The 23,232-nt window shown below is 41.2% G+C and overlaps 1 protein-coding gene across 5 annotated transcripts in view; it reads right to left on the bottom strand.

The window, feature by feature from the left end:
• The window catches only part of LOC311607819 (uncharacterized protein), a 180,715-nt gene that overhangs the window by 101,439 nt on the left and 56,044 nt on the right, over positions 1-23,232 (bottom strand). For all 5 annotated transcript variants that reach the window (XR_014782754.1, XR_014782755.1, XR_014782756.1 and 2 more), the window contains exon 2: positions 108-278. The gene's annotated coding sequence lies outside the window, so the exon portion shown is untranslated. The remainder of the gene's footprint in view (positions 1-107; positions 279-23,232) is intronic.

Genomic DNA, 23,232 nt, shown 5'->3' with positions numbered 1-23,232 from the left:
CTGCAGCTGGGTGTCCTGGTTGGTATATTCCCTCGGCCCAAAACATTCTTCCCCACCCTGTAGCAGCTGCAGGCCCCTCTTAAGCACTTGGCGGTGGTGTGACACACCTCTCTACCAGGATGTGTGCTAATCCTGACCCATCCATGTGGGGTCCTGAGAGGCGATGCTGAACGCTGCATGAACACTGACCCGTCATGACACCTCCTTCACCAGTTTTCCTTCCAGTTTGCATGTTGATCTCAATCGAATTTACCAGCGAGGAGACAGGAGATCATATTCTGAAAGGAAGCAAAAGAAAGAGAAGGCTGGTTTGTGCTCCTACCTACAGGTGCTGGCGGACATGGTGGCTTGTGGATAGGTCCTAGAGCAAGGTCAAGGGCAGCAGTGACACTGGCTGGCACTTGAGGATGGCAGGTGTATCTGTCAAAGTGCTTGTATCCCAGAAGTTTGTGTGGGCTTCCGGGCTAGGGACAGACCTCGAGAGGGTCATATCTAAGGAAGGAGTCCTCATCCGCTTGCAGAAATAGTCATGATTAGGCTAGTCTAAGCTTGGGTGGGCAGTGAATAAACATCTGTTTCCTCTAACAGATATGACTCCAGTGTGGAATGGGAGGAAGAAAAGGATCATCAATGAAGGCTAAGTTCCAAGGCCCTGAAATGCAGGATGGTACAGGCTGGCATATAGCTAAGGATGGCAATAGTGGCCAGCCACAAGGGTGCAGACCGTATGCCCAAGGGAAAGGGACAGAACGCGCAGGTACAATTACAAAGCTGAAACTGTCTGAAGAAAGGATTAGGATTTCGCACCTCCCTTCTCATAAGAAGGAGTCTACCCTGGCCACAGACCTCCAATGTGTACATTCATGTGTCCTCCCCTGGCAGCACTCAGGACAAGAGCTGGCAGCTGTGGTCCTAAATGTTTATTGGAGGATGGATGGGTAGGTGGGTGGATGGATGGGTAGGCTTCGGGATAGTGGGTTCACAGTTTCTACATGATTAGGCATAGATACTGTGTTTCAACAAAACAACGCCAACACATCAGGCAGTTCATCACCTCAGCCCAGAGTCTAGAGGAAGAACCAGAAACAGAGATGATGACCAAATCGCTGCCCGGAGCCACAGGCACAGAGGTACAGCTCATCAGTTCAAAGCTTGGCCTCTTCCTCTAACCTCATCCTCCATCCTGACTTAGTATTTCATGTTGTCTTCAAGTATGACTCCAGGGTGCGTGTGGTTTGTGCACGTGAGGGGTCCTGAGAGAAAGCTTTCACAATCTCTAGACTATTTTAATGGTTCAAGTGTGGAGAGATTTTATATATATATATATATATATATATATACACATACACACACACATACATATATATACACACATATATACATATATGTGTGTATATATATAACAAAATATGTCTATTGAAATATCTAAATGGCTTTTTGCGCAAATAATTGATCTCTATAGTCTCATCAAGGCTGTACATAAAATTAGCCTACATGGGCTCCCCTATACTATCTTGTAGAAAACTCTTATAGGAGACTGAATACAAAAAAGACTCAGCTTTAAATAGCCAATTTCTCTGGCCCCCTCTCCAGATTCTGGCAAAGGAACAAACATTCTGTCTGGGTAAGATAATTGACAGTGTGTAAAGTGCTAATGGGGCGCAAGCCAGCCACTAATGGCCTTCTTGCAGGTAGGAATAAGGTACTTGACCAGTGTAATCTTGCACCCAGCCACCAGCTAACAGCTCATACACTCTGCCTCCTTAGGAGCCTAAGACTATCTAAGCACATACAAAAAAAACCTGGCTGCTTCATCCTTGGGTGGGGCTCCTGTCCTAGCATGCCACTCCTGGCTGGACTGGGCCGTTCCATTGCCAGGTTGCTATAAATCTCTTTCGAGCCTCAAGCCACGTGTTCAGCTGTACTTGCATGTCATGGGAAAGCATTCACACACCCCTTCCCTATGTGGGCCAAGGGGCAGCTCCCAGCGCAGGCTGTGGGAAAGCCCATCTGAGATGGGTCTGTCTTACAGCCTGGCACTGATGGATACCCTGGAGACACTACCTTTTGACTCACTACCTCACTCATGTCTAGGCCTGAAAAAAAATTGTTTCTTTTTATTGTTTTATATTTGCTTTTTAAAAAATGAGAAATCTATTGTCTTCTCCAGAGATCAAGCATTCTTCTTCTCTGGGCCTTAGATAGGGGGAAGATGTGGTTGTTATAGCCTTTGCTCTTTCACCTGCAAAACAGAAAATGCTAGTTTCTCCATAATACCCTGGGGGGCTAGGAGAGCACGTGACGTGAAAGTATGCACTACGCATACTTCTTCCCAATCCCTTTTCTATCACCTTCTCTGGTTGAGATGCCAAATTCTTCCATGTGGTTTTGCTGAACTATCCAGCAACCCCTTGACACAATCATTACTTCGGCCCTGTTAGCAGGCAGGGAGACTGAGGGAGGGGGTGTCATTTTACCACCCTCCTAACTTTGGAGGGGGACTCACTCAATTCCAGAGCTCATAGATTTGCTATGGCATCCAGACCTTTGTTCTCATGCCTCATAACATATTAGGGAAATGGGTATCTAGGCATGGGACAGCACTAGTCGGGACAGGCAGGCAAGAAAGCTGTGGGGTCGCTAAGGGCACAGGTTGAACGGGAAGGATGCCGTGGAAGGGGCAGGAGGTAGGAAGTTTGTAGAGAAACATGGGGTGGATATGTAAAGCCTCTGGAGAGAGGAATAGATTATGAACCAGCTGGGCAGCAGGGAGAAAGAAAAAGCCATTGCAACGAGAAACCAAGTATCAGAGTGTCTATAGCCTTCAAGGTAGATATGATGGCAGGGCTCAGAGACAGGTAGATGCAGGAAACGTCACAGAACAGGTAGCTCCTCTGTTACCACTCCACTGTCTAGGTAGTGAGCCTCTCCTTCTTGGAGGACTGCTGCTGACTTTCAACCAGGTCGGCCTGTTTTTGACCTTTGACCCCTTTCAGTCTAGTCTCATCTAAGCAGCCAGAGAACCAGTAACAGCATGAGTCAGCTCACCCTCCCTCTGCTCAAAATCCTGCTGCCATTCTGGAATCACTCACGGGGAAGCCAAAGTCCTCACAGGGCTCACACAGTGTCCTCTCTGGGCTTCCATAACCTGCCCGGCTAAGTGCTTACAGTTCGAGGCATACCGATTGCCTGCACCGGTCACTTACATGCATTAGCAGCATGTCTGCTATGTGATCTTTTCCCTGGATGTCCCTGCTCCTGGAGCGTTGTTTTTACAAAAATCCTATTTCTCTACTGCTTCTTTGAACCCTGGGCAAACAGTGGTCTCCGTGAATTCTACCTCACACATCTCGTTTGCTACTTTATTATCTATTATTGACAGTGGAGATGTTCAGCCCTTTTAAAAATTCACCTGTATTTATTTCATCTCTGGCAAGAGTGCCCCTGTCCCAAGCTCTGAGAGCAGTATTTGAAAAATAGTAGTTGATAAATGAATAAATTAATGAATTTAAATGGTCTAAATCCTAGCTTAAATTCCAGCTATCCATGACCTTGGTGTCTTGAGTAAACAGAACAAGCTTTTGCTTGCTCATGTTTCTCATACAAAAAGTGGGAAATTTTGAGTTGTCCTTCATAAAATAGCTGTGAGGATTTTAACTAAGAGGATTGTGCATGAAAATGTCTGGCATAAAATAGAATTTTTTTAAAAAATGTGAATTTTGTTGTAAGATCTTCACAGATGGTACTAGAAAATCTAAGGAAAGAAATCTGCCCGTTTTGGTATTTTCAGCAGAAAGAAATCAACAAACATTTGTAAACACGAGCTCAGCCCTGGGCCCAAGAAGCAGGCAAGGACAGAGGGTAACTGCTCTCAACAAGCACCAAACCCTTAAGAGAAATAGATCCAACAGTTATCGGTCACACTTCCCAGCAGAGGTATTTGGAAGGTGTTATCAGAGGAACAAACCAGGAGACATAAATCTCTATTGCATGTTTTGAACTAACTTCAGAAAGAGAAGACACTGCCAACAGAACAGAGGACCCAGGCAGTCTTCTCCCAGCTTTCCCTGGTGGTGACATCCCACAGCACATCACCAGAACCAGGGCCTGCCATTGTTTGTTCGGTAGTGAGTTTGTATCGGTCAACTTGCCTGGATTAAGAGCTAGCTAGACTACTAGTGATGTGTATTTGCTGGGGTGGTTGTGGAGTCCTTGCAGACATGTTTGGCACGAGTCAGCAGAAACTGGAGGGCAGGAATCTGCCCTTGCTGTCAGTGGGTACCTGGGCACTACCCAGTTGGTTGGGGCCTGATTGGAACATTAGCTTCTCCTCTCCTCATGGTCTCTCTGTCTCCATCTCTCTCTGTGTCTCTCTGCTTGTCTGTCTCCCCCACCTCCTAAGGCTGGACACTCTTCTTGTATTTGGACATCAGCTCTCTAGGCTCTCTAGGCTTTGGACTCCAGTACTTGAGGTCTCTGGGTTGTGAGGCCTTTGGCTACTGACAGAACTGCACCAACCAGCAGCTTTCCTGGTTCAGAGGTCTTTGGACTGGCATGAAGCCAGGCTGCCAGTACCAGCTGGTCTCTAGCTTTCAGATAGACTGTTATGGTGCTTCTCTGCATGATCACGTGAGCCAATTTCCTTAATAAAAATCCTCAATCAGAGATCTATGTTTTATTTCTGTGTCTATTTTTTTTTCTTTTGCTGCTTTCTTCAATGCAGCACAGTTTTAACTGCAGCCCTTACTCAGATCTTACCTGTTTTGCATGCAGTGTGTGTGTGTGTGTACACACACATCTACATAATACTGAGATTTTTATAACATAAAATTTAACTGTAAAAGGCAAACAAAAAAGACTTCACAAAGCTTACAAAAGTATTTTTAATTCTCATATCAGTGTGAAGGAATGGATTTAGTGTAATGTCACAGATAATATCAAGAAACTCAGATAGAAATCCCTGAGACTTACATAAGAGGACCCAGCTCTTACGTGTCAAGATTGAATTGCAGGTCTCTGATACACAGTTTGTGACGTCTGAAGGATCCTACCCTAAGGATGGAGGCCCAGTGGGGTGCAGTGGGAGAGGCAGCCTTGGGAGGCAGCAGGACTTTGTTCTCACATGTAATTTACCACAGACAGGTTGGCTGTCACTTTCCAAGCAACTGAGAGCTGCTTTCCTTAACTTTGCCCTCAGATCAGATCTGAGCTCTAGCATATCTTTTTTTTTTTTTTTTTTTTTTAAAGGCAGGAAAAAGAGGACTGTTTCCCCCAGGAAGCCCTGCTGTTCTTACACTGCCAGGCCACAGTCACCTCTTTGGGCTGCCAGCTAGACTCCTGCAAAGCAAAGAAAGTAAAAAAAAAAAAAAAAAAAAAAAGGTTTTAAAAACGGGGGCATGGAAAAGGCTAAGCAGCCTGGGAAGAGTCACAAGGAAGAAGGTGACGGTTGTGCTTCCCTCTGAAGCGCCCTTTTGTTGCCTGCTCTCGCTGAAAGCAGTGGGATTTGAACCTCAGCCAAGAGACAAAGGGCTTTTTTTGGCTAAAAGAAGCAATTGTGGTCACTATGGGCCAAAACCGGAGGGAAGCGTTGTATGTGGTAACGGGGGAGCCTAGCTTCGGGGACTGCAGGATGTAATTTAATTCTAGGATGCACCTGTTCTATTTCAGGCAGGACCCGTGCGACACAGAAACAACCCAGCCCCCCCCCCCCACGAACTTCAAAACTAGTAGAAGCATCGCACATTCCACTCATTCGTTGACTCAATCTCTCGCTTCTTTCGGCTGTATAATTTAGTAATTAAGAATATAGCCTTGAGCTAGATACGGCATGCACACCTGTAATCCTCCTGCAGCAGGAGGTCAGGAGAAGAGGACCCTGAAATGGAGGCACCTGGGGTACCCTAGCAAGACCCTGCCCTGAAAGCAAAAACCAAACAAAGGTAGTCTTGAAGTAGGAGACAGTTTCATTAACTCATTAACTATCTGGCGCTTCTCAATGCACTAAAAGCACTAGTGAGGCAAAGCCCTATTCTCGTGGTCACTGGTTGCTTGAGAGGTAGGATGGCATGGGGTGGACAATAATCATCATAATTAAAATACATGGTATGCTAAGGTGTTGAGGGCTACGGGGGAAAGAGGGTGCGTAGCAGAGAACAGCATCTGCAGGGTACGGGGCAGTGGATTTTTGGATACAGTACAGCACTGATGTATGGTTATCAAGGTAGACCTCACTGAGAAAGCCACACGTGAGCAGAGGCAGATGTGAGGGTGGGCGGGCCGTGTAGATGTGGAAGGAGAGGAGAAGTCACGCAGTGAGTGACTAGCTAAAGACAAGGCTATGAGGAAGGAGCCATGCCTGCTTCATTCAGGATCAGTAGTGAAGGCCAGGAGATAGGCACAGGGAAAGACAGAAATGATGGGGGTTGGGGGCAAGCCTAAAGGCAGAACCTTCAGAAGGGCTGTACAGCCATGGAGGGCTACTACTGAACTATATGAGTAGCCAGAGCAGGGCTTAGCAGAAAAGCATATTGATGTTTCTCATGGGTGGACAGATCCGTCCGAGCCAGAACCCAACCATACGTATAGGTTTTAGATGTGTGAGTGTCAACCCAGGAAAGACAGGGAGATGGACCATCATAGCTTTCCGGAGGAGACATGACCTGGAACAGCAAGTCCTCAGCCCAAGGCAGTAATAACAGACAATGATAAGTAGCTGGACTCAGGAGATATCTTAAAGGCAGAGCCAGATTTCCAATGCACTCACTGGAGGATCCAGGAGAAAGGGTAAAGTCCATGGTGATTCGTAGTACTCTGAACCGATAGGGACTATGATGGGGCTTATTAAATATGACCTTGAGGTTGAAGTGGTGGCTTAGTCAGTAACGTGTTTGCATAGCAAGAATGAAGAGCTAAGTTAGATCTCCCAGAACATACATAAGAAAAATATGGTTATAGAGTACATGTTCCTGTAAACCCGATGCTCAGGAATGGACAGGCAGATCCCTAGGACTCACTGGCCGAAAGAGAACTCTAACCACAAGCCCCATTACCATGCTTCCTCTCTCAGTTCTAGTAACATCCTCTTCCTCCCAGGGACCCGTTAAGAAAGCAAAGATTGTAGTTTGTGTTCAGGTCCCTCTATCCTTTGAATTCTATCAATCAACATCATGAAGTCCACACATAACTACCAGGTAGTTTCCATTTCTAGCCAAAGATGCTGTTTTCTGGCTTTAGTTCTAGCAGCCTCATCTCTAAAGTACTGCATCAGTTAAATTCCCTCCCCAGCCTCTGGTTACTCTACCCCTGAGTCCATCTTTCATAACACTTGCATACAAATCTTAGTCAGGTGCAAATCCAATCTCACTGTTTCTCAAAAGACATCAGTTCCCCATTGTTGGTGGAATGCATCAAATACTTGTTTCTCATTTCAGTTCCTCCACAAATTGGATTCTATCCACCCTCTATCTCTGGCTCTCACTATTTGCTCTATAAATTTAACATGATGTTCAAAACGATAAGCCAAGCTAGGTGCAGTGGTACACACCTGTAATCCCAGCACTCAGGGAGGCAGAGGCGGGTAGATTATGTGAGTTCAAGGCCAGCTTGGTCTACAAAGTGAGTTCAGGACAGCCAAGGTAGCAACAGCAGCAGCAGCAGCAGAAGAAGAAGAAGAAGAAGAAGAAGAAGAAGAAGAAGAAGAAGGAGAAGGAGAAGGAGAAGGAGAAGGAGAAGGAGAAGGAGAAGGAGGAGAAGGAGAAGGAGAAGAAGAAAAAGAAAGCCCCTATGGGACAGTGTCTCCTTTGTCTCTGGCTTCTTCTACCTATGACATACCCCTGAACTTTCCTTCAAGGCTTTTGCCAGACTCCTTTCCTTGATGTTAGCCTAATTGGACACTTCTCTCTCTCCTTCAAATACTCTGTTCTTGGAACTGGACTTTTATGATCACTTGATTTTAATGTGCTCTAACTTTTCCCTGCCCAGTGTTCATCCCTGGTAATTCTGGCATACATGCTGAATCGATCTAGGCCTGCCTGACGTTAAAACTCATAAAGCTCACTGCCATTAAGATGCGTTGTATGAGAAAGGAATATAGAAAGGGCTTCTTTTTATTCTTAATAATATAACTTTGTATGTATATTATAATATTAACTCATACAATACAATATGTATATACACAAATACATAAATATTATATATGTATATGATTGTGTATATATATACACATGTACATGCAGATAGACAGGCACATTTTACACAACATATAAATAATACAGGTAAAAGCATATACCTGTGTAATTTTCCTGTATATGTAGTGCACATGCTATGTATGATTTATATGTATATTTCAAATCCATACTCAAAGTAAATAAATATATGCACACCTATATATCTCTATGTATGTATATATAGGATATGTATAAATATATTTAATGTGTTATGTTTATGCAAATCATATGGTGTATATCAATATATTTTAATGTATTAACCAAAATAGTTTATAATTAAATACACCCCCCACATATATATATACATATATATACACAATATAGTACAATTAATATGTTCTTCTTATAGTTAGGTGAGTTGAGGGAGAAAGAGGTAAAATAACTCATTTGAGGCCTTACAGGGAGTAATGCACTTCGCATGTGAGCTGAAGCAACCAGAGCTTGAAACACAGCTCTCCACCTGTGCTAAATCTCAGGCTGGTTGGACTATTTCTCTCTGTGGGCATGAAATAGTGAGATCATTAAGGCCAGAATTCTGCTGTATTCACCACTGTATTCTCTGTACCTAAGACTGCCTGATAAACTCTAATACATATCTATCAAATTGAAGTGATGAGTTCAGAAGAAAAAATCATCAGCAAGAAAAGGCTTGCAACTTAGAGTGTGAGAGGTTAGACAAGGAGTGACAATTTCTGGCAGAGAAAGGCAGCACTTCAAGAAGCAAATTAAAGTCCAAGTGTTCGGTGAACTTTCACTGTTTGTCTTTCTGGGAAACTTCTGCAGTTTTGGCAGTGCTCCAGAGCTGGAGAGCCACACGCAACAGAGAGACCATGCTACTTCACTTTGCCCATTGAGCATGACCTTCTAACCCTCTTCTGGTGTGCCTCTCAGCCAAATATTGCTCAAAAACCCCAGAGACAGGGACATGTTTTTCTGCTTCCCATGGAAGCTTGGGAAAGACATCTGAGGCAAAAGGAAAACCCAAGTCTATGCAAGTTCATTTGTGATTGGGAAATCACCAAAAACAGAGCTTGCCTAAGGAAAGCCTTAGCATTTCCTGATGAGGTGATGCTGAGTCTCGGTAAGTAACTATCATTATGAGTGGCAGTAGACAACAGAAACACAGGCATGCTGGATACACTGGTTAATGCATCCAGTTGGAGGCAGTTAAATCTTACTCATTTTCTCCCAAGTAAAAGGAAGTGAGTTTCATGCAGTGTTAGCTTTTGTTTGTATTGCTAGTTTGTTTGTTTTTTTAACAAACTTATATTTACACTTTCTGTGAAGATGTTAGATTGCATTTATGCTTTGTTCTTCTATTTCAAACAAACAATATATATATATATATATATATATATATATATATATATATATATATATATTGTGTATATGTGTTTGTGTATGCGTGGGAATAACCAGGAATAAGGGGGAAATGACTTCTACTGAAGGAGGAATAAACTAGGCAGGAATGAGTGAGGGGGCTGTGGCAAGAGTCTTAGGCTCTGGGGCTGGATATGTTTGGGATTTTAGGCATTCCATAGTGTGACTACCATAGGGTAACATCATCAAAGGTGGAGAGCCAGGACCAGACATTGCTCAAAGCCAATAGATAGCTATGGTGCATTTTCTCACTTATGAAGAGGGAAAGCCCTGTTGCATACCTTATCTGTCTCCATGTTCTTTACCAGCATCAAACTTGAGAGGCCTTAGAAGGCACAGAATGCAGCTCACAAACTATAATGCAACCAAACAATAGTGACCTTGAGGACTATAACACAATTGATGTATAAAAGGGGGATTACAGAATGCTATGGAGAGAGCAGGACTCTAATACTTATGCCTAAAGTAAGAGGTCAGCAACCATCAAATCATCAGCTACAGCAGAATTATTATACATGAAGCCTTTATTAACTCATCAACTCACAGCCTAGTCCTATCCCTATTTCATAGCCTACCCCTAATAAGATAAAAACCAGGAATCAGAAGTTCTAGATGTGTCTTCACTGTAGGTATAGTGAAATAAATATGAAAGAACAGTTAATTGCACATGAAACAGTTGTACTCCAAAGCACCTTGTATTCCCACATTCCAGACGTGTTCTCCCACTCCCATTCATGCATGCCAGGGCTCTTGGATCAGAAGACTCTGGATTTAAGAAGACCCATCAGATCTTAGAGGAAGATACAAACTACAGATGCTCAAAAGAAGGGCCCAGATTCATTTGTTCAATCAGCCTCATAGGAGGTCAACTGGAAGTTCAGGCAGAAGACTAGAAGATTCTGGAACTCCTTCAGAGTTTGATAAGCTTAGAGGAAGGACATGTCCCTATCAGACAGTTAGAGAATCAATTCTGTAAGAAAATGGTTACTTGCGCCATCAATTAATTTTGAAACTCACTCCCCAAAATGTTCTGGTTAAAGGTTGGTATGACAATAGATTTTATCTGTCTTATTCCTTTTTAGCATAAATATCCACAAAGAATCAGCTGTTTTGTAAAGAATATCTTCAATGCAACAAACAAACCAACACAATTATCTTTAAAGGAACAAAGAAATAAAGAACATACAGGAAGCAGAAAGAACTTAAAAAGTTCTCAGAGATGGGCTGGCAAAATGGCTGCTCAGCAGGTAATGGTGATAGCTGAGTCATTAGGTCTGGCAACCTGAATTCAATCTCAAGAACCCATGGGAAGGTGGAAAGAGAGAACTGACTAGTCAAAGTTGTCTGGTGACCTCCACATGCCTGCAGTGAAATGCGAGTCCCCGCAGGAACATCATTGATATGCAAAACAACAATCGCAGTAATAATAAATTCTCAGAAATCACTGAATTCAGGACACAAAGACAAGTTCTATTCCAATTGAACATACATAAAACAACAGCAGAGAAATTTGAAAAATTTAAACTTATAAGAGCAGAAGAATACATTTTTTTAATTCAATATAATGTTTGGACAATAAAACTAAAGAAACTATTTGAAACTGAAGTTCAAAGAGCGAAGAGTAGGAATTTAAAAAGAACATAGAATATCTGTGCAGGAGAAGAGATAGCTAAATATTAAGAATTCTACCCTTCCTGGCCTTGACTAGCATTCCAACTTCCTGGGCCTGCCAAGGAAGCCCTAGTTTCAGCAGGAAGTAGTTACAGAGAAGAGTGCATCGCCCCTTGTCCTTCAGCTGGTTGAAACGGTATATCACAATGAAAATCCCTGGCATAGGGGCCAAAGTTGTTTGATCCATTTGTACCAGATGTGCTTGATCTCGCTTGGGCAGGAGGTATATGGGAATAAAATATGTCAGGATGCACACTTGCCTCTGGTTAGATATAGGTGGGAGGTGTGTAGGCAGAAATACGTCAGGATATATTATTGCCCCCTGATTGGGCCTGATGGGAAATACAGTGACCTTGTAGGATTACCTTTTTAAGCCTCTCCAAGGTATGACTTGGACCTGGCCAGAGTCCTTCTATGTGGCAGTATTTAATTAAAGTTTCCTTCAAATTAGAAAAACAAAAATTCCAGGAAGAAAAGATAAGAAAATAAAAAGGTGTAAATCTTTTTTCTAAGTTCCCACAATGTATAGTCTAGAGACTGAAAGGCCCCACTGGGGATGTAGCACATTTGACTCTAAGAAATTAATACAGGCTCTCATCAAGGCATATCAGTATAAAATTTTAGAAAGGGAAATATAAGTACTCATTCATCAGCGCGATAAGAACTTCATGTGACACTTGATTCTAGGAAACCATGCAGAGAACTTGCTAGAAGTCCATACTTAGGCAATTCTAATGAAAAAGAACAAAGTGTTTCCAAACTGACATCTTAAGAATGACTGCCCAGTGACTTCTCATTCTGAGAGATGTATAGTATGTTTTTCCTCAGACAAGGCAATAAATCTGAAAAAAAAGAAAAGAAAAGAAAAGAAAAAAAAAGAAAAGAGCTGCCAAAGCTATGACTTCTGGTAGATGCGAAGGTAGCTCATGATGATGATCAGTGTTCACTCCCTCAACAGCTGCTCTGAAAACATCCACAGAGAAAATGACCCAGAGCCTGTCCTCTATGATCCACCTCATCAGATTTCATTATTTCCCAAAGTACCAGGAGAGATACTAAGGCTTTAACGCATGGGCCTTTAGAGGGATATTTCAGATACGAACTACAACACACAAAAATGTACTCCTCATTTAAACTAGCCTGATATCAGAGCAAGAGGTGAAGAGATAACACGGGGGACAAAAACGGCAAAAATACACTTTACAGGTTAAGGGTTTGTTTGCAGTTAGGAATAAATCCCTGTTTGTCCTGTGATTGTTTGACCCATAACTGAATAACTGAAAATAAATAAATAAAAAAAACAAAATATAGCAGTATATTCATGTTGGCTGTAAATACCAAAACCAAAGCAGTGCCGGGGCTTACAGTGGCTGTTGTCAAAAGGAGGATCACTTTTCTCCCAGGACAAGAACCATGAGTCTAGTCCCAAGTGTTCATCCCTAAACACATGTCCATATGAGCAACACTAAGTAGACTAAGAAAGATATGCCCTTCCCAGAGAACATGGTGTGTCCCAGGTCCCAAGATACCTTCAGTAACACCAAACATCATATCCAAGATCTGTTAGCACAGAAAAGTGCAAAGATTTTTTTCCTAAATTTTTTCTTTTTCAAAACATTATCTATTAACATATATTTTTGTGCCTGCATTAGCTTCTATGTGCCACATGCACACAGGTGCCCATGGAGCCAAGAGATCTTCTGCACAGATCCTCTGGAACTGGAAATGCAGGTGGATGTGATACACCTGATACAGTGTCTGAATGTGGCTCCTCTCCAAGAGCAGTGTGCAGTCTGAACCACTGAGCCATCTCTCTAGTCCTTTGTCCTTATTTTTTAAGATTTTTTTTCTTAATAGTTAGACATAGTAGTACTGCTATTCAATCTTAATGGCCAAATCTACATGCTGAGAATATACTTGTTATGTGGACGCTCAGACAAGATATTCTTGCCCATATAAAATCAAACTGGAAATCGTCATGTATAAGTGTAGTTTTCTTCCCTCATCAAAGACGCTTTGCTTTGCAGCAGAGACCAATTCCTTGAAACCACAATGGGTCACAATAGAGAGTTAACTGGTCATGGGCGCCTAGCCCCAACTGATAGATGCGTAACACAATTCCTGCACCTACGGCTCAGGGAAGGTTGTAGAAGAGTGGGCAGAACAATTGTAAGAGCCAGAATATCAGATGGACCTTCTGCTGTGAAATGGTAACCCCTAAAAATTATAGGGAACAATATGGCTGTGTGATCAGGAACTAAACACTGACAGCACTAAGAGACATGCTACAGTGGGAAGGCGAAATCTCCAAAGGCCCCACCCCATGACAAAGAATGAAACAGGCTGCTAAAGAAGGCAGAATTGGTCTTCCTTAAAGAGGAGCCCCATAACTGGTTATCCAAAAATCCAGGTTATCATCCCCCACCTCATATGCCTACAAGCAATGCTATATTTTAACTAAAATTAAAAACATCACACTTACCAGCTCTAAGTGAGAAGATTACAGTAAGCAGTTATGTGATGCAGACACCCAGTTGACAATGGCATCCTGATGGCACTATGCATTTATCACTGATGACTAGGGAAAGGTAACAAGATAAATAGAAGACATAGAAAAACAGCTCAAGGGCAATAGCTTATCTGTTCTTTAAGAAACATGATTTGAAAACTTGTAAAAAACCCCACACATTAGTTTATGATTATTGTATCTGATAAATATGACGACATTATGTAAATGTATGTAGTTCATCAGCTCCCTTGTAAAAGAATGAATCTTGAACTTTAAGCAATATGATTCTGAGGAGGATAAGCCAAAAAAGGCTAAAATAGAAAACCATGTATCCTAAGTTCCTTCAGATTCTGACTGTAAGCAAATTGCACAGACGTCACAGGATATACTTAAATAGGACTATATGCTGTGGTCCCAACTATATAATGTATATCACCACTATATACTGTCCATTGTAGACTGAAATGTTACACAGCCTGTGTCATATTTTAAAAATGATAAGATTTGGCAAAGCTAGATGGGTCATCTGCAGATACTTATTGTAGCATTCACTTTATTTTCTCTACATTTAAAATACTTCACATAATTAATAACTGGGTTAATTTCCTTTCCTTTTCCTTGGTATTATCATTCCAAGTAACCAAGGGTGGCTTGACCATATTATATGGGCCGAACTGACCTTGTGTGCTCCGCCTTCCTCTTGATTCAGTGTCTTTGAGGTCTGGAATAGCAAACATATGCCACTCAGGACCAGCACAGAGTTTGTTTTCAAAGTGTCATGTCTTGCACAGTTTTCCTTTAATTACTACAAAGGTGTAAACCTACATATATTTACAAGCTTTTTAGGAGAAATAAGTTCACTTTCCATTGTTTTCTGACAATGTAGTTTTGAATCACCAAAAACTAAGCTTTTTCCCCCCTAAATTTGAAGTGAAAAATGCCAATTTGCAGGGGAAAAAAATCAATAAAATAAATATTACCTCAAAAGGATTTTTAAGCCCTGTAAAACATTTTCGTATCCAGTAGTATTTCTTGAAGTAATAGGTTTGCTTTTGTTTTGTCCTCTAAGAGGTTTACGTACAAGATAGAGAAGCTCACATTTTATTCATTGATTTCTTCTATTTCCCATATCGTTTTCTTAGGGTACATCTCCAGATACCAAAGAGACTGAGTGGTATGGCGATGCTCAGACACGCCTCCAAATAGATGCATCGACAGGCATTGCAGTCTTCTCGTCAGCATGCATCTATCCCTTACTATGTCTTCACAATTTTAGGGAGCCTATGAGTATAGGGGACTTATCATGACCAGTCCCCAGTTCAATTAAATCTCCTCATGGCATCTTGCTCTTTACAAATAAGATTGATCTGGTAGTTTATCTTCACAATTCTACTAGCAAGAAATATGCAATAGCCAATATGCGATCTGTGAGATTCAAATAAATCCTTACATCTTGTTTGAAGTTTTCGTTTTAATAATAAAGGTAGCTACCTGCTTCCCTGCCTGGAGTGGTCTGTGGCTTCCCAGGGAATGTCTGCTGGAATTGGGTGCTGGAATAAAGCAGTGAATTTGGGGAGCTAGAGGAAGGGATTGGGACGAGGCAGCAGGTGCTGTGCTAAAGAACTGGGAATAAGACTAGGGAAGTAAGTTTTGAGGAGCCGAGGGAGAGGTGAAGATTTGTAGTTAGCCTGCTTCCCTGGCCGGCTTGTCAAAAGCTAAACTTTATACTCACTTTTTAAAAAATATGTTGTTAATAATTACCACGGGATGAACCCCTACTATGAAAAGATGACTGACCACAAAGTCAGTCACTATATAAACAATTCACTATAGTATATGTTTTGCATGCCAGTTTACTGGTTGTTGTTTGCGCCTGTGAATCCTGGAAAATTTCATAAGCTTCTGATTACCTGTACAAAGGCTCATGTGTTCTCCTGTTGAGTCACACTGCAATTAAGTGAAGAAAACTCAAAATGTTCTTCTCATATGCACAGGAGGCGGGAGGAACATTCTTTGACTTCCTCATTGGCAAGGATCTGTTTATTGAGTAACTGTCACTGAGGCCACCAGCTCACTCCACAGATCCCTGCTAAGTTGACGTTTCTATCAAGACTGTTATGACATTTACCACCACCATATTTAGGTGAAATGAGGCACTGTTTGGCTTAGGTTGCTAAGGTAGTCTATGCTTGCTTGGTTTTAAAAGGAAGTTTATTGTTATTAACTCGTGTGTGCATGTGTGTGCATGTGTGTGTGTGTGTGTGTGTGTGTGTGTGTGTGTGTGTGTATGTATGTGTATGTGTGTGTGTATGTGTGTGTGTGTGTTTGTGTGTGTGGTGTGTGGAGGTATAGAGATTTCAGAATGTGGATCTAGCTGCCTAAGGAGGCCAGAGATACTTTATTTCCCTGATATGGGTGCTGGGAACTGAACTCTGGTCCTTTGCAAGAGCGTTATGTACTCTTAACAGTTGATCCATCTCTCAGGCCCCAACTTGACTTCCTTTCAAAATGCCTCCCCCACCCCTGTGCATCCCATCTCCATTTCCACCCTCTACACTCGGTCACTTGTTCCTGTTTCTCTGCCTCAAGAGTGTGATCTCCCAGGAGGAAGGTGCAAGGCTCTGATTATGTAGTTTTACAGACACATAGCTCAGCACATAATATGCAGTAAGGGCTTGAAACTGTATTCTAAGAAATGATAAATGAAAGCTAGCATTTGTCCCATGGCATTGTGCTAAACACTGACATTGCTCCCTGGCCAGGGTAGAGTAAGGATTGTTATGGTCCAAAGGCTTCCCTTTCTACACCTGTTCTAGTTAGCTTCTCTGTTGCTGTGATAAACACTAACTAAAACCAACCTGGGAGAGAAAAGAGTGTATTTGGTTTATAGGTTACAGTTCAACATCTCTGCAATACAGGGCAGGAACATGGAGGCTGGAACTGCAACTTTCTGTCTTGTTGATAGGCTCATGTTCAGCTCCCCTTTCTATCCACCCCGGGCCAACCTTCCCAGGCACGCCATCATCCTCGATGAGCTTGAGCTGCCTAGATTCTGCTCTCATACCATATACAGCTTCTCCTTTCTCTGTTCCTGTCAGATTTCCCCACCCTCCCCTCTCCCTTAGATTCACACCCCATCCATTCCCCTTCACAAAAGAGCAGACCTCCAAGGAACAACAAGACATGACAAAACATAGAGTAAGACAAGACAAAAACCCTCACACCGAGCTAGTCCAACAGGAAGAAAAGAATCCCAAGAGCAGGCACACAAGTCAAAGACATACAGGCTCCTACAATTAGAAGTCCCCCCAAAGCACCAAACTAACACCCACAACATACATGCAGAGGGCCTGGTGCAGACCCTTGCAGGCCCTTTGCTTGCCAATTCAGTCTCTGTGAGCCCCTATGCACACTGCTTAGTTGACTTAGTGGGACATGTTTTCTGTCACCTCTGACTCCTACGATCCCTCCCCCATAGGATTCCCTGAGTTCCAATGGGAGGAACTTAATGGAGTCCTCTAATTTAGACTCTCCTTGCACATAATGTCTGGATGTGGGTCTCTGTATGAACTGGACCCACGTGCATGAACTGAAAATCAGGAAAATGTCCCCACAGATATGCCCACAGGCAAATGCAATGAAGTGACTGTTTCTGTTGAATTTCCCTTTTCCCCGTGTGTGTTAAATTGACAACAAAACTCACCAGACCAACACCTAATTTACAAAATTATAAAGTGCTGCAAAACAGACCATCAGACAGAGTGCAACCCTTGTGTGCTTATTTGACAGTAAGCACATTTAGAATTTCCCTCCTCGGTGATATCAGAATTCAGAAGTTTCAATTCCTGGGAAAACTATTCCTACAACAAACAGAAATCACAGGACATAGCAATCAACACTGGGCAAAAGAGGAGCATCCGTGATTAATGTATTGCCAGAAATTTTACATGACCAAGAGAAATGACACCCAGATCAACATTTCTTTCCAGTGTTCAGAAGCTTCTTCCATTTCCTGCTTTTTCCAGTAAATTCATATTAGATACAACCTTTATCCTTTGCAGATCTCAGTTCTTGAAAACATATGCGTTTTCCTGAAGATTACAGATCAGAGCCTGACGCATCTTAGGATGCATGACTCTATAGCCTTTTCCATGTCACACTTCTCAAAATGAAACTATTAATAACTGTGGTTATGCCTACATTTTATACAGAATGTGATATAATACACACATATGGAAAGCTATGTCGCTATCAGTCACTTTGAGTATTAAAAAGTCAGAAGACAAGTGTTGTTGATGGCAGCATCATGACCAAGTGTAGTGGATTGAATGAATGATGCACCCCCCAAAAAATCCTTGACAACCTAGAACATCAGAATGGGACTTTATTTGTAAATAGGATCTTTGGTATCCTCTAGGTTTAAGAGATAGATATATGACTCTATAGATAGACAGGGTAAAGTAGATAAGGTCTTCACAAACCTCAGAGACCTACAGAATATGGCATTTGAAGATGTTTTTATTATTTTAAAGATTCTTTGAGAGTAAGACAGGTTAACTCCTCCCAACACCCAGCCTACCTCAAAGACAATGATGAGAATAAATAAACCTCCTTACGGAGATGGCTTCAAGTGTGGCAAACAAGGCACTGGGCAAAATGTCCTCATTTCTGCCACAGACAGAATTCTGCCTAAAAATGGGCAAGCTTGGATGCAGGCACAGTCGACGGCCAAACTCTGCCAAGACAGGGTAAGCATGTCCTCAATAGTTCCTGCCTCACAAATATGTCTGTCAGATATATTGGGCCAGAAGGCTGAAGATAATCTCCAATGCTTAGAGAGTTTTGGGTGAGTGTTCAGGCAAAAAACTTCCTTTGTCACCTTCTCTTTTGGGAAGCTGCTAACCTGCACTTCTGTTCTGCTCTGATAACTAATATTATTCCTTCTAAAGTCTCCAATGGGGCTGAAGACCAGATAGTTTCGTTTTACAATTAAGCTTAGTTGTTCAACAATTAAGATGTTTTCAGGTCTAGATAGATGTTTTAAGTAGATAGAAATGATATACGATAGATTTTGATTTAGATTCAGAATTGTAGACTCACTGAGAGAAGAAAAATGTTTTCTTCAAGGTTGCCAAATACAAATAGGCAAAACATTATTAATGTAACAGGTATATAATTACTGATTGTTCCATGGCTTTTCTTGCTGTAGATAGTTTGTTGTACATATATATATGTAGTGATATAAATGTATATGTAAAAAAATAATAAATCATTTGTTAAAAATAAAAATATCTTCAAGAAAATGAAAGAAAGAAAGAAAGAGAGAGAGAGAAAGAAAGAAAGAAAGAAAGATTTTTTAAATAAGAAAGAAAATGAAATTCAGAGTCAAGATCATGTAGAAACAAGTCTCAGGGACAGAATCAGGAGTTTATAAGCTCAAACCCCCAGAGCTACCAGGAACTAGAAAAAGGAAGGAAGTGCCCTCACCTATGCCCTTTTACAGGAAATATGGCTCAGATGATACCTTGACTTTACGCACCTTGCCTCTGCAGCTGTGAAATGCTGGACTTCTATCTTCTGTTTTAAAGCACACATCTTTTGTATTTTGTTATGAGTGTCCCAAGGGACTTACATACCACTGACTTTTAAGACACCCAGACTGATCATTGTATTATTTGCTGAAAATGTTAAAAAATGTTCACTGAAAAACATAATGATAAATAACTTTAACCTTAGGAAGTATGTAAGAGAAAAGGTGAAAACTCTTATTGAGACAGAGAGATATCTCAGGGCGTAGAGTGTTTGCCTTAAAAACACAAGAACCAAGTATAATCTCTAGAACCCATTTTTTTTTTTAGCAAAGATGACTGCCAGGTGTAAGACCCCTTTGGCCCCACCATGTTCTGCTACCTGTCCCAGGGCCTCACCTAGTAGGCACAAACATAACTACTTGTGTATTAAGAACCCTAAGCCATCCCTGAAGACTTTGCTCAAATAGCCCATATGAGGCCACTAGTGGTGAGACATCTCAGATCTCCCTTGCCCATGCAATGATCTAGCAATTCTACACCTAAGAACAACAGCAATAGGCATTCTAAGATGACAGAGGGAAACCTCCCAGGGCCCCACACCTAGTCAAAGAAGAGCAAGCAACTATAGAAGGCTGAGAGGGGAGAAATAATCTTCTTCAGGGAAGAGCCTCTAATTGGTTACCCAATTCCTAATGGTCAACTCTAAAATTATACACACAAGTTAGACTAAACAGACTGAGTATGTTATATTTTTATATTTAGGCATGTGTGCATACATGTGTGTGTGTGTGTGTGTGTGTGTGTGTGTGTGTGTGTGTTTAACAATGCCAAAAGAAGAGGCTAGGTTTTAAAGAGGAACAAGGGAAAAAATATGGAAGAGTGAATTGATGTAATTAAATTTTAATTTTAAAAAATCTGTGGTCCATGAGGTAAGACTATAATAACATTGAGCTGACTCACATTGCTAATATTATTTTTGTCAGTGAGATATTAAATTCATTAAGTTAAGAAATCAATGAAAGATATAATGAGGACAATAGTTGACAGAAGAGATGGCTGTTGGTATAGATGGATATGGAAGCATGATCTGGTATTGGAAAACTTTTCTGTCTTGATCTGGGAGAATGGGCATACTAAAGGAGTGAAAATTTTATTGAGTTTAAAGCCCATTCAGTTTTTCATATTAATGTTAAGCTTATAAGGAAAAGCAGAAATTATATCTATCTAATATATATAATATATCCAGCAAAGCACACAATGTGGAGGACTCTGGAAATAACTAGACCTCTTTGTAAAGGTCCTTTAGGGTAAATGGCTCATTGCTTCATTTATTAGAAGAGGTGGATTCTGGGTGATTCCAGGCTTTGCTTTTCAGGGAGTTAGATAATGAAGTCATTGCACTATTTACACATATGCTTGAAGGTTACAGAAAACTGGCATGATTCCCTGAAGACTTAAAGAGTAGAAAAAAGTCATCTTAGCAATAACCATCTGGCAATTCCAATGCTTCCATGATTATTTAAACAACACTTTAGGAAACAAAGACTGATGAGCTTGAAAGAAAAGAAGCATCAGTCAATGGAAGCATCGCTAGGAGTCAAAACCATGAATTTTTTCTGTCCTTCTGCAGTAGATGCTTTCCTCACCATCCTTCATGGTTTCCTTTTCATACTTTGCTTGACTTTTAGTCTCCTTTGGGGCCTCTCCAAGTTTCCCTCTCAACACTGACATGCATAAGAGCATGACCTCTCTAGACAGCTGTATATAATCTTGTGACTCTAAGCACCATCCGTAAGCCATTGCCTCCCAAATCAGCTTCAGACCTGAGTTCTCACCTAAGCTTCAGACTCACAATGTATTTCTATGATGCCTCCACATGGTATTTAAAAAGCATCTCCAGTTTAAGGGTCAGAATCTTCCATTCACACTCCACTCTCCTGGCTTCATTTTAGGACAATTTAATCACACTTCTTGAAGTGCAAATCCCTAAAATAGGGAATGATCACAAATGGGAAAACTATGCTCCACTTTTGAATTAATTCAAGGCATTTATCATCACGGTCTCTGTGATATACACTATGCTAATGTCTGTGTCTCCAAATGACAAGGAAAAATTGATGAGCACAGGTGATTTGTTCTGTCATTGATGTGCCATCATTGTCTAGGGCAATGCTTGGAATGTTTTAGCCACCAGGAACATTGAACTAATAAACAAATGATATACAGAAATATATATATATATGTGTGTGTGTGTGTGTGTAAATATACATACTTTTATTAGTATATATACATATATACAATTTATGTGTGTATGCACGTATATATGATTGACATGATTCACATGATAATATAAAAGGCCATTATCTATAGTACCATTATATGCTCATTATGTTGCTGCCAAGTTTCTACAGATAAGGTGTGAGAAAGTTGTGTACTTAAAAAGAGAGGGGAGAAGTCCAGGGAAGTAAATCAGTACTGGAGTCTATATAGCATACAATGGAGCCTCGTTGTTTACAGATTCTATTTTTTTTAATCTGCCTCATGCTAAATTTGATTTTCTTTTTTTCTCAAAACCAGTATTTTAGAGTTCTTAAGGGCAAATGAGTAATCTACCTATAACACAGCAATATCCTGCCTTCCTGTTTCACTGCTTGTACCGCTAGTGTGAGCCTTTCCTGCAGTGTATTTAGTGCCACATGATGCACATTTTGGTGCTTTTGCTTGGAGATTTTGCTGTGTGGAATGATCTGCAAGAGCAGCGCTGAAGTTCTATCTAGTTTATGCAAGCACAAGAAAATACCATGACAAAAACACATGTGTTAGAGAAGTTTCACTCAGGTGTGAGTTGATGTGCTCAATGAGCTATAGGGTTCCGAGTCAGTGAGTCGGCAGCATGTGTTAAATAAAGCATCTCTAAACAAAAACAGCCACGACTTAGTATTCCATGCTGACATACGGGTAAAAATGTTGGGCCCAGAAGCTTGTAGGAATGAATCCTCACAAATAGTCTCTCGTGGGCACAGTGGTTTAGTATCCATTAGGTTAAGTTCTCTCAAAGGTTCCTTTAACATAATTACTAGGAATTCCCAGGCTGATTGTGCTTTCTAAAATTTAGAAAGAAGACTTTGAATGGATGGTTGTATGACTTCTGCTATTAAAAGTTCTACATTTATTTCTACAATTTATTTACAATAAATTGTAAAAGTACAAATTATGCATAATTAAAGGAATTACCAAAATGTACTCAGTTTTCTTCCCAAGGCGATATACCAATTAGAGAATCTGCCTGAGTTGCTGAATTTGAACTTACTAAGAAACTAGGGTTATTGTGTCTTTAATCTATGCTTCAGAATTATATATAATTTACAGATGTCCTAACATAAGAATGTTAGGACATTTAAACCTCCAGATATATACATCTCCCTACCACCTCCCACACTGAACTTGTTAAATGACTCTTCTGACAATGTTGATCTATGCCAGTCACATTTAGGGCTGTGACCACAGTTAAGAGTTCTTCAGACTGGCTCTGTTTTTAAGCAGACTGCATATAAAACCCATCACCAGCACTTTGTCTGCAATTTCTTTATACCCATTCCTGAACTGTGCCTTTGTAATGAGGTGGTTAGGTATTATAACCCTATTATCCCTCTCATCAGTGATTATTAGACCAGAACTGCATTGTTATCCTTAGGATGGATCGATAAACCTTTGTAATGGAACACACAAGCACACACACACACACACACAGAGGCGGGGTGGGGTGGGGGGGAAACTGCCAGGAAGTCCTCATTTACTCACTCACAAGGTCATAAAGTATGAGAGTGCTAGCCAGCCAACAACTACCATCAGAAAAAGTAAAAATCCATGAAAATGACCTATCTGGCTCCAGGGGTCACACGGCAAGACATGTCCT

This window comes from Acomys minous (genome assembly GCF_964271855.1).
Source record: "Acomys minous genome assembly, chromosome: 10".
Taxonomy (NCBI): Eukaryota; Metazoa; Chordata; class Mammalia; order Rodentia; family Muridae; genus Acomys; species Acomys minous.
This window is presented reverse-complemented; position numbering and strand designations above follow the sequence as displayed.